The sequence below is a fragment of the Mirounga leonina genome, unplaced genomic scaffold (genome assembly GCF_011800145.1).
Source record: "Mirounga leonina isolate KUSES-001 unplaced genomic scaffold, KU_Mleo_1.0 Mir_168, whole genome shotgun sequence".
NCBI lineage: Eukaryota > Metazoa > Chordata > Mammalia > Carnivora > Phocidae > Mirounga > Mirounga leonina.
Window position 1 is genome coordinate 62,789,378 of NW_023270426.1, and position 10,536 is coordinate 62,799,913.

A 10,536-nucleotide genomic window follows, 5' to 3' on the forward strand; every position below is an offset into this window, starting at 1 on the left:
CACACCTTAAAGGCAGGTCAGTCTATTCCTAGAAATAATATCAGCTTTGAAGTAATCGAGTTAAAATGACCCAAGAAAAGTAGCAAATTGTTCGCAAAATTCCATAGGGAATTGGCTAAAAAAGAGAGATTAAAGACTCTAAATTGAGTGATTGGGAGTTATTTAACAAAGTGTCAGAATATGGAAGTGTATATGAATATAATCTTCAAAGTAAATAGCACAATAACCCAATATGATTAATTCCTTCTTCTCTATGCCACTTCCTCAGGTCTGGCCAGGGCACACATGACTTAGCAATCCAACAGTGAATCATCTACCTACATTTTCTTTCTGTTTTCCTCACTCCTAATTCTACCAAGCCCCAAGCCATCCACCATGATATACTGTCCCAAAAGGATTTTAAATCCAATGTTTTAATCCTAAAAACATATATCCTGAAAGACCCTCAGCTATAAGGGGATAGAATTTCTAACAACAAACAAGGAGTTATTCACTGAATGTCTTCCAGAAACCCACTATTTCATTATAGTCAGAACTCCTGGATAAGAGGCTATCATACATGAAGAAAGTATATTGAGTTTGGAGTGGGATCTTTATGGTTTTCTTCACTGAAAAGAAAGCAGGGGCACTGCGTTTTCCAGAACCTCCTATTAGGATCCTTGTTCCCAAACATAGGTTTTCTTGGAGTGTTGAGCTCACTATGCCCTGACCAATCCAGGGAGGTAGTTTATATAAAGAAGGAAGGAAGAGTGGAGAGAAAGAATTGTCTGAGAAATTAGACCTGAGTTTAATTTAATTTAATTTAATTTACATTTCTTTAGACTTCTTCATTGTCTGCCTGGGATTCTCCTCATCTCCTAGCCCCAATCTTGGCTGTATCTAAAAACTGTTACTAATGGTTGTCTTAATTTTTCTATATGTTCCCATATGGTCAGAGTTAGGTCATTGGTCATATAGGTTTTAATAACAACTTGAAGGATAAAAAGATTTTTCACAACTACACTGCTTGGTCATGTGACAAGGGGCAATTCTCCTTAGGTCAGTATTTTGAAATTTAAAATTTAGCCCATAAGGTTACCTTCTACTGTTTTCATGGAATTTTAAAGATCAAAAACTGTCACTACCCATTTTATATAGGTTGGGCATCATTAATTTGCATGTTAAATTGAATTTCTTCCAGGAAAATATTAATAACAGAAAATACTTAGGCATCGTTTTAAACCCTTGACATATCACTCTTTAAATCCGTACTAGAAAATGTGGTTATTCTCATTCTACAGAGGAGTAAACTGAGATACAGAATGTTAATATCACTTGCCCAGGTGTCTTTGGATTGAAATCAGGGACCAGGCTCTAGAGTCTGTACTTAGAAATGCAACACTCACCATGTTTTAAAACCATTTACACTTATCATTAATTAATGTTAAAAGTAGTTTGAGTATTTTATTTCCTGAAAAATGTTGCCCAAATTGGACTATATATTAAAAAAAAAAAGAATTCTCTAAAATTCATGTAAATACATGAAATCCAAACATGAAAAATTAGTTTTACCTTTTTTATTCCATGGAAAGGTGCTAATATTGTACTGAGTAAATGAATTATTTTATGAATGTCAACAGAACAAAATATGTAATATGCACGTAAATATTTTGATCATTATCTCTCCTTATGAAAATTGAAAGCACGATCTCTGCTTCATTTAAATATCTGTATAATTAATGTAATTTATATGTATTGTATAAGGATTTAGAAGCTTCATGAGAATTGTAGGCACCTCACAGTGTAATTGAGCTGTTAGTAATTAATGATATTAAGCAACATAATTTATCTACCACAGCCTTCTTACATTTGCTTTGTGCTTATTAAGAAGAAATCATTTCCTATGAGAAGATATCATTTCATATGAGAATAAGAAATTTTGACAAAGACAGGAGAAAAAATAATATTACAACTACATTTTCTCTAATAATTTTACTTTATTGAATAAAACATTAGGAATTTGAAATGTATGTTTATTTACCTCAAGCCCTGTTTTATTTCAAATCTATAATTTTTTTTGAAGTACAATTGACATTATATTAGTTTCAGGAGTACAACATACTGGTTTCATATTTATATACATTACAAAATGATCACCAAGATGACTCTAGTTACCACCTTCCACCATATAAGACCATTATTACAATATTGTTGACTATATTCCCTCTGCTGTAAAATACATTCCCATGACTTATTCTATAACTGGAAGGTCATATCTTAATCTCTTTCAATTGTTTTATCAATGCCTGCACTCTCCTCCCCCCTGGCAACCATGTTTGTTCTCTGTATCTATAAGTCTGTTTCTGTCTTGTTCATTTGTTTTGCTTTTTAAGTTCCACATGTAAGTGAAACCATATATTTGTCTTTCTCTGACTTGTTTCACTCAGCATAACATCCTCTAGGTTTGTCCATGTTGTCAAAAATGGCAAGAATTCTTTTTTTTTTTTAATGGCTGAGTAATATTCCATTGTATATATACAATGTATACCACATCTTTATCCATTTGATCTATCTCTGGACACTTAGGTTGCTTCCATATTTTGGCTATTGTAAATAATGCTGCAGTAAACATAGGGGTGCACATATCTTTTCAAATTAGTGTTTTTGTTTTTTCCCCGATAATACCCAGAAGTGGAATTGATGGATCATACAGTTCTATCTTAAAATTTTTAAGGAGCCTCCATACTGCTCTTTATAGTGACTTCACCAGTTTACCTTCCCACCAACAGTGCAAGAGGATTGTCTCTCTTTTATTTTTCTCTACATTCCTGTCAACATTTTTTGTCTGGTCTTTTTGATAATAGCCATTTTGACAGGTGTGAGGTGACATCTCATTGGGTTTTGATTTGCATTTCCCTGATGATTAGTGATGTTGAGTATATTTTCATGTGCCTGTTGGCCATCTGTATATGTTGGGAAAAATGTCTATTCAGGTTCTCTGCTCATTTCTTAATCAGAGTTTGCTTTTTTGATAGTGAGTTTTGAGGTTTTGTTTTTTGTTTTTGTTTTTTTTAATATGTTGGAGACATTATTTTCAAATGTCTTCTCCCATTCAATAGGTTGCCTTCTTGTTCTGTTGGTTTTAGTTTGGTGCCATTTTTATTTTTTCATTTTTTTTAAAGTTTTTTTTAAGGTAATCTATATACCCCACATGGGGCTCCAATTCACGACCCCAAGATCAAGAGTCGCATGCTCTTCCAACTGAGCCAGCTAGGCGCCCCATATAGTGGCATTTTAAAATTTTTGCTTTTGCTGTCCTTGTCTGAAGAGGCTGATCCAAAAAAAATACTGCTAAGACAGATGTCAGAGAGCTTACTGCCTATGTCTTCTAGGAGTTTTATGGTTTTATGTCTTACACTTAAGTCTTTTATCCATTTTGGGTTTATTTTTGTATATGGTGTTAGAAAGTGGCCCAATTTCATTGTTTTGCCTGTAGCTGTTCCTGTTTTCCCAGCACCATTTATTGAAGAGATCCTCTTTTCCCCATGGTGTATTCTTGTCTCCTTAATCATAGATTAATTGACCATATAAGCATGCGTTAATTTCTGGGATGTCTGTTGTTTTCCACTGATGTGTGTGTGTGTGTGTGTGTCTCTCTCTCTCTTTTTTTTTTTTTTTTTTGCCAGTACCATACTGTTTTGATTACTAAAGCTCTGTAGTCTAGTTTGAATTAAGTAGCATGGTACCTCCAGATTTATTCTTCTTTCTCAAAATTGCTTTGGCTACCTGGGGTCTTTTGTGGTTACATACAAATTTTAGGATTATTTGTTCTTGTTATGTGAAAAATGCCTTTGATATTTTAATAGGGATGCACTGAATCTGTAGATTGCTCTGGGTAGTATGGACATTTTAACAATATCAGTCCTTCCAATCCATGAGCATGGTGTATCTTTCCATTTATTTATGTTCTTTTCAGTTTCTCTCATCACTGTCTTACAGTTTTCAGAGTACAGGTCTTTCACCTCTTTGTTTAAATTTATTCCTAGGTATTCTACTCTTTTTGATGCAGCTGTAAATAGGATTGATTTCTTTTTCTTATAATTTGTTATTAGTGTAGAGATACACAACAGATTTCTGTATATTAATTTTATATCCTGCAACTTTACTGACTCCACTTGTTAATTATAATAGTTTTTTTTAGTGGAGTCTTTCCATTTTTTTAATATATAGCATTAAATCATCTGCCAGTAGTGGCAATTTTGCTTCTTTCCAATTTTGATGCCTTTTTTTTTTTTTGCCTAAATTCTATGGGTAGGACTTCCAATACTATGTTGAATTAAAGTGGCACCCTTGCCTTTTGCCTGTACTTAGAGGAAAAGCTTTCAACTTTTTACCATAGATTATATTAGCTTTGAGTTTATCCCATAGGGCCTTTATTATGCTGAGGTACATTCCCTCCATACCCACTTTGTTGAAAGTTTTTATTATAAATGGGTGTTGAATTTTGTCAAATGCTTTTTCTGCAACTATTGAAATGATCATATGATTTTTATTTTGCATTTTGTTAACATGGTTTATCACACTGATTGATTTGTTAATGTAAACTACCCTTGCATCCCTGGAATAAATTTCATTGGATTATGGTGTATGATTCTTTTAATATATTGCTGAATTTGGTTTGGTAATATTTTGTTGAGGATTTTTGCATCTATATTCATTGTGCATATTGCCTTTACTTTTTTTGGAAGTCTCTCTGTCTTGTTTTGGTATCAGGGTAGTGCTGGTGTTGTAAATTTAGTTTGGAAGTATTCCTTTCTTTTCAATTTTTTGGAATAGTTTAAGAAGGATCGGTATTAACTCTTCTTTATATGTTTGGTAGGGGGTGCGTGGGTGGCTCATTGGGTTAAGTGTCTGCCTTCAGCTCAGGTCATGATCCCAGGGTCCCGGCATCGAGTCTCATATCGGGCTCCCTGCTCAGCGAGGAGTCTGCTTCTTCTTCTTCTTCCTCTGCCCCTTCCCCCTGCTTGTGCTCTCTCATGTGTGCATGTGCATGCTCTCTCAAATAAATAAAATCTTTATAATAAATAAATAAAATCATTATACATACATACATACATACATACATATTTGGTAGAATTCACCAGTAAAGCCCTGTCGTCCCAGACTTTTATTTGTTGGGATTTTTTTTTGAATACTGATTCAATTTTTTTAAAGATTTTATTTATTTATTTGAGAGAGAGCATGTGTGAGAGAGAGAGAGAGCATAAACAGTGGGAGGGGCAGAGAGGAGCTGGGAGCAGGGAGCCCAACACAGCTGATCCCAGGACACTGGGATCATGACCTGAGCTGAAGGCGGATGCTTAACCACCTGAGCCACCCAGGCACCCCGAATACTGATTCAATTTTATTGTTAGTAATTAGTCTATTCAGGTTTTCTATTTCTTCATGATTCAGTCTTAGAAGATTGTATGTGTCTAGGAATTTATCCATTTCTTCTAGGTTGTCGAATTAGTTGACATTTAATTAATTGTTCAGAGTAGTTATGATCAACTGTATTTCTATGGTATAGGTTGTAATTTCTCTTTCATTTCTGATTTTATTTGGGACCTCTTTTGTTTTTTTAAGATATTTATTTATTTATTTGACAGAAAGAGCACAAGTAGGGGAGAGGAAGAGGGAAAGGGAGAAGCAAGTTCTCCGCTGAGCAGGGAGCCCTATGTGGGGCTCGATTCCAGTACTCTGAGATCATGACCCAAGCCTAAAGCAGACGCTCAACCAACTGAGCCACCCAGGTGCCCCTGGGACCTCTTTTTTTCTTGATGAGTCTGGCAAAAGGTTTATCAGTTTTATCTTTTCAAAGAACCAGTTCTTAGTTTCATTGATCTTTTCAATTTTTTTTCTGTGTTTATTTCCTCTCTGAACTTTATTATTTCCTCCCTTCTACTAATTTTGGGCTCTGATTGCTCTTCTTTAGGTATAAAGTTAGATTGTTTGAGATTTTTGTTTCTTGAAGTAAGCTTCTCTGTGAACTTCCCTCTCAGAACTGCCTTTGTTTCGTCCCTTAGATTTTGGAACAGTGTGTTTCCATTTGTCTTAAGGTATTTTTAAATTTCCTCTTTGGTATCTTCATTAGCCCATTGGTTATTTAATATCATGTTGTTTAGACTTTATGTGTTTTTGTTTTTTTCTAGTTTTGTTCTTGTAATTGATTTCTAATTTTATCCCATTGTGGTCTGAGAAGGAACTTGATATGGTTTCAATCTTCTTATATTTATTGAGGCTTGTTTTATGGCCTAACATGTGGTCCTTTCTGGAGAATGTTCCATGTGTACTTGAAAAGAATGTGTATTCTGTTGTTTTTGGATAGAATGTTATATTACTTCTGGTCTAATGTGTAATTTAAGGCCAATGTTTCCTTGTCGATTTTCTGTATGGATGATCTATCCAATGATCTAAATGCAGTATTAAAGTCCCCACTACTGTTGTATTACTATCAATTTCTCTGTTTATGTCTGTTAATATTTGCTTTATATATTTAGGTGCTCCTATGTTGGGTGCAGAGATATTTGTAATTGTTATATATCCTTGTTGGATTGATGCATTTATAATTATATAATGCACTTCTATTTTGTTGCAGTGTTTTAAAGTCTATTTTCTGTGATATAAGTATTGCTACACCAGCTTTCTTTGTGTTTATGTTTGCATGAAATCTTTTTCCATCCCTTCACTTTCAGTCTGTGTATATCTTTAGATTAAAGTGAGCCTTTTGTAGGCATCATTTAGATGGGTCTTTTTTTTTTTTTAATCCCTTCAGCCAGCCTGTGACTTCTGATTGGAGAATCTAGTCCATTTACATTTAGAGTGATTGTTAATAGGTATGTATTTATTCAATTTGTTCATTTTTTCTGGCTGTTTTTGGACTGTCTTTTTGTTCCTTTCTTCTTCTCTTGCTGTTTGATGCCTTTTTTTAGTGTAATGTTTGGATTCCTTTTGCTATATTTTTTTGTGTATCTCTGGCAGGTTTTTGGTTTGTGGTTACCATGCCCCCTCCCTCCACACACACACACACACACACACACACAGAGTTTAAGTTGATGGTCACTCCAATTCATTTACATTCTAAAAGCACATTTTTACTACCCCCCAACTTTTATGTTTTTGACATCATATTTTATATCTTTTTATTTTGTGTATCCCTTACGTAATTATTGTAGTTATAGTTGATTTTAGTACTTTTGTTTTTAAACTTTGTACTGGCTTCATAAATGATTGGTTCCGTACATGTATTACATAATTGCCTTTACCAGAGAGATTTTTTCTTTCATATATTATCTTATTTTTAGTTATGACCTTTACTGTTCTGCTTTAACAATTTTCTTTAGCATTTCTTGTAAGACTGTTTCTGTGGTAATGAAATCCTTTAGCTTTTGCTTGTCTGGAATACTCTTCTTCAATTTTGACTTTAACCAGGTATAATATTCTTGGTTGTAAGTTTTTTCCTTTTGGCACTTTGAAGACATCATGCCACTCCCTTCTGGCCTGCAGAGCTTTTGCTGAAAAATCAGCAGGTAGACTTACGTGGGTTCCCTTGTATATAATTAGTTGTTTTTCTCTTATTGCTTTTAAGATTCTTTATCTTAATTTTTGACATTTTAATTATGTGCCTTAGAGTTACTCTCTTTGGGTTAATCCTGTTTGGAATTATGTGTTTCCTGGACCTAGATGTCTTGTTTTCTTCCATAAATTAGAGAAATTTTCAGACATTATTTCTTCAAGTAAGTTTTTTGAGCCTTTCTCTCTCTTGTTCTTCTGGGACCCCATAATGTTAGTATGCTTAATGTTGTTCCTGATAGCCCTGAAACTGTTCTTGTTTTTTCAAATACTTTTTTTCTTTTTGCTGTTCTGACTGGGTGATTTCTACTACCTTGTTGCCAAGTCACTGATCCGTTTTTTCCTGTATCTGATCTGTTAATTCCCTGTAGTATATTTTTCATTTCAGCTATTGGATTCTTCAGCTCTGATTAGGTACTTTCTTATATTTTCTGTCTCTTTGTTGAATTTTTCACTGTGTTCATCCTTTTCTTCTCCAAGTTCTGTGAGCATCTATATGACTATTACTTTGAATTCTTTATCAGGTAGATTATTTATCTCCATTTCATTGAGATCTTTTTCTGAGGGTTCTTGTTGTTGTTGTTTTTTTTTGTTCCTCTATCTCTTCATTTTGCCTTACTCTTCATTTTGCTTGACTCTCTGTGTCTCTTCATTTTGCTTGACTCTCTGTGTTTCTAAGTATTCAGCAACTCCTTGTGTAGGAGATGTCCTCTGGGGCCCAGAAGTATGCTCTCCCTTGGCCACCAGAATCAGGTGCTCTAGGGACATTTCCTGTGTGACCTTTGTGTGCCAGCCTGTTGTGATGGTGCTGCTGCTGTAGGTCCAGTGATCAGGGCTCTTCCCTTGGCCTACCTGGCTGGGTCACTGGGTCACTGCAGCTGCTGGTTAGGTTTCTCTCTGTGGCTCAGCTGGCTGGGGTTGCAGCAGTGTGTGGGACTCTTCCCCTGATCAGGCTGACTTGGCGGCAGTAGTGGGCAGGGCTCTCATATACCCCCCCCCCATCCCCTGCCACCACAGCTGGTTGGTGCTGTGATGGTGAGTGGGACTCTCTTCTGGGTGCAGCAGACATCTCTGCCAACATTAGCATGTTGGAGTGTGAGTACCAGCTTTGGCCCAAGCAAGATAGAACGTGATTGCAAAAGTGGTGTGCCTGACAGTGTTTCCATCCCTAGAGAGTCTCTCAACAGTTTCCTACCTGACAGGTGTCCCAGGACTAGTAAGTGGTTCTCCTTCTCCTGTGTTCTAGGTGTTTCTCCAGCTGGTGTTTTGTCACTGGTTTCCGGGCCAGACTGTACACAAGCCCTTTAAGAATAGGTTCTCCATTCCCTATAACTATGATTTTTCTGGTTGTAATCCCTGTTAGTTTTCAAAGCCTGGCTTTTTAGGGGTTTGTCTCTCCTATGAAGGATCTAAGGGTTGGAATGCCTGATGGAGAACTCCCAACCCTTCACTCCTAAGGGAGAAGTTCTGTGTTTTTGAGATCCCTCTCAGTTATGGATTACTGGACCTGGGTTGGGATTTTTCTTATTTTGGTAGAACTTGTGTCTGTCACTCCTACCCAGGTCAGTGTCCCTCCTTTTAGAGGCTCTGTTTATCCACTTTCAGGGCTTTTTCTGAGGAAATTATTCCATATGTAGTTGCATATTTGTTGTTATATATGGAAAGAGGTGAGCTCAGGTTCCATTCAAGATCCATCTTGAATCTTCTCTCATCTGTAAGTTCTTAAGTTTATCTTGAATTCCATCATAGTTTTAGGCTTTTTTTAACACCGTGTAAAAACAACAAGTCAATTCTATCAAATAACTATTGGAAAAGAAAATAATCTATGAATTTGTTAACACAACTGGCTGGGAAACTTGTTTAAAATGTCTATCCCTAGTTTATTTTAATATGTTTAAAATCTGTAGTGGAAGCATGTTCCTTCAGAAACCAGAAAATGTTGGAACCAGTGTATTCTAGTTCTCCCTTAAAAGCATTATGGAGTACGTTTTTGTTTTTCCTGGCTCTGGTAGTCTGCTCTCTTTCACTGTTGCTTAATTCTCCACCTGTCTACTATGGAAAAAGAATTGCAACCTGACCCACACTCTAGCTGTTGGCAGCTAGACCCACACTCTAGCTGTTGGCAGTGAGTTGTTGTATTTTAGTCACTAATAAGCAGCAAAACTCCATGAGACCTCAATGATCTCTACCATAATCTTAACTATCTTCTGGAATGTGCTTCATCTGTATGGCTCCTGGGTGTGTAGATGTGGGAGCTTGGCCTATCCTTGACTAGGGTTCCTTTTTTCTATCCAGTCACAACAGGGACCCTCAAACCTGGGCTGAGATACTTTAATACAACCACTATTGACAACTTTACTCTCCTGCACTACTTGGATTGATTTGGGAATTCTCAGCCTTGGTGGGTCTTCCTGGATTTATACACACATTCAGACCTGGACCAGAGGTATTCACCTACTTCTCTATATGTCATGTGATTATTAGCTAATATTACAGGGCTCTTTCATGTATCACTCCATGGACTAAGAGCTTTCTGTTTCTGCTTGCTTCAGTGAGCAGTGTTGGACTTGGGACCTCTAAATTAAGACCTTGAGGGGTAAAAAATAAAAACAGTCACAATATTGAGTAACTGTTCTCATCATCATTTTAGCAGAATCTTTTATATTGGAGGACTTTGTGAATAGCTGTGTGTCAGAGCCAACTAGGAGAGTCCTGCTAGGGGAGTAGTTAAGCATAAAGTATGTCCTTGGTAGGGCAGTTCTAGACTGTCATGGAAGCAATTTCTAGGGCACCCTTACTACAGCAAAGAACAGTCAGCACTAGACTGAGGAGGAGGGCAAGAATCTGGAGTGTGACAAGTTCTCTGAGGTATTTACTATGGCTTCTACTAGAAGAAAAACATCTAACATCTGTGAACTCAGTAGTATCCTGCACACAGGCTCTGGA

General features: G+C 36.2%; 1 protein-coding gene across 1 annotated transcript in view; it reads right to left on the reverse strand.

The window, feature by feature from the left end:
• KIAA0825 (KIAA0825 ortholog) overlaps positions 1-10,536 on the reverse strand; it is a 399,584-nt gene that overhangs the window by 1,519 nt on the left and 387,529 nt on the right. The gene's annotated exons all lie outside the window — the stretch shown is intronic.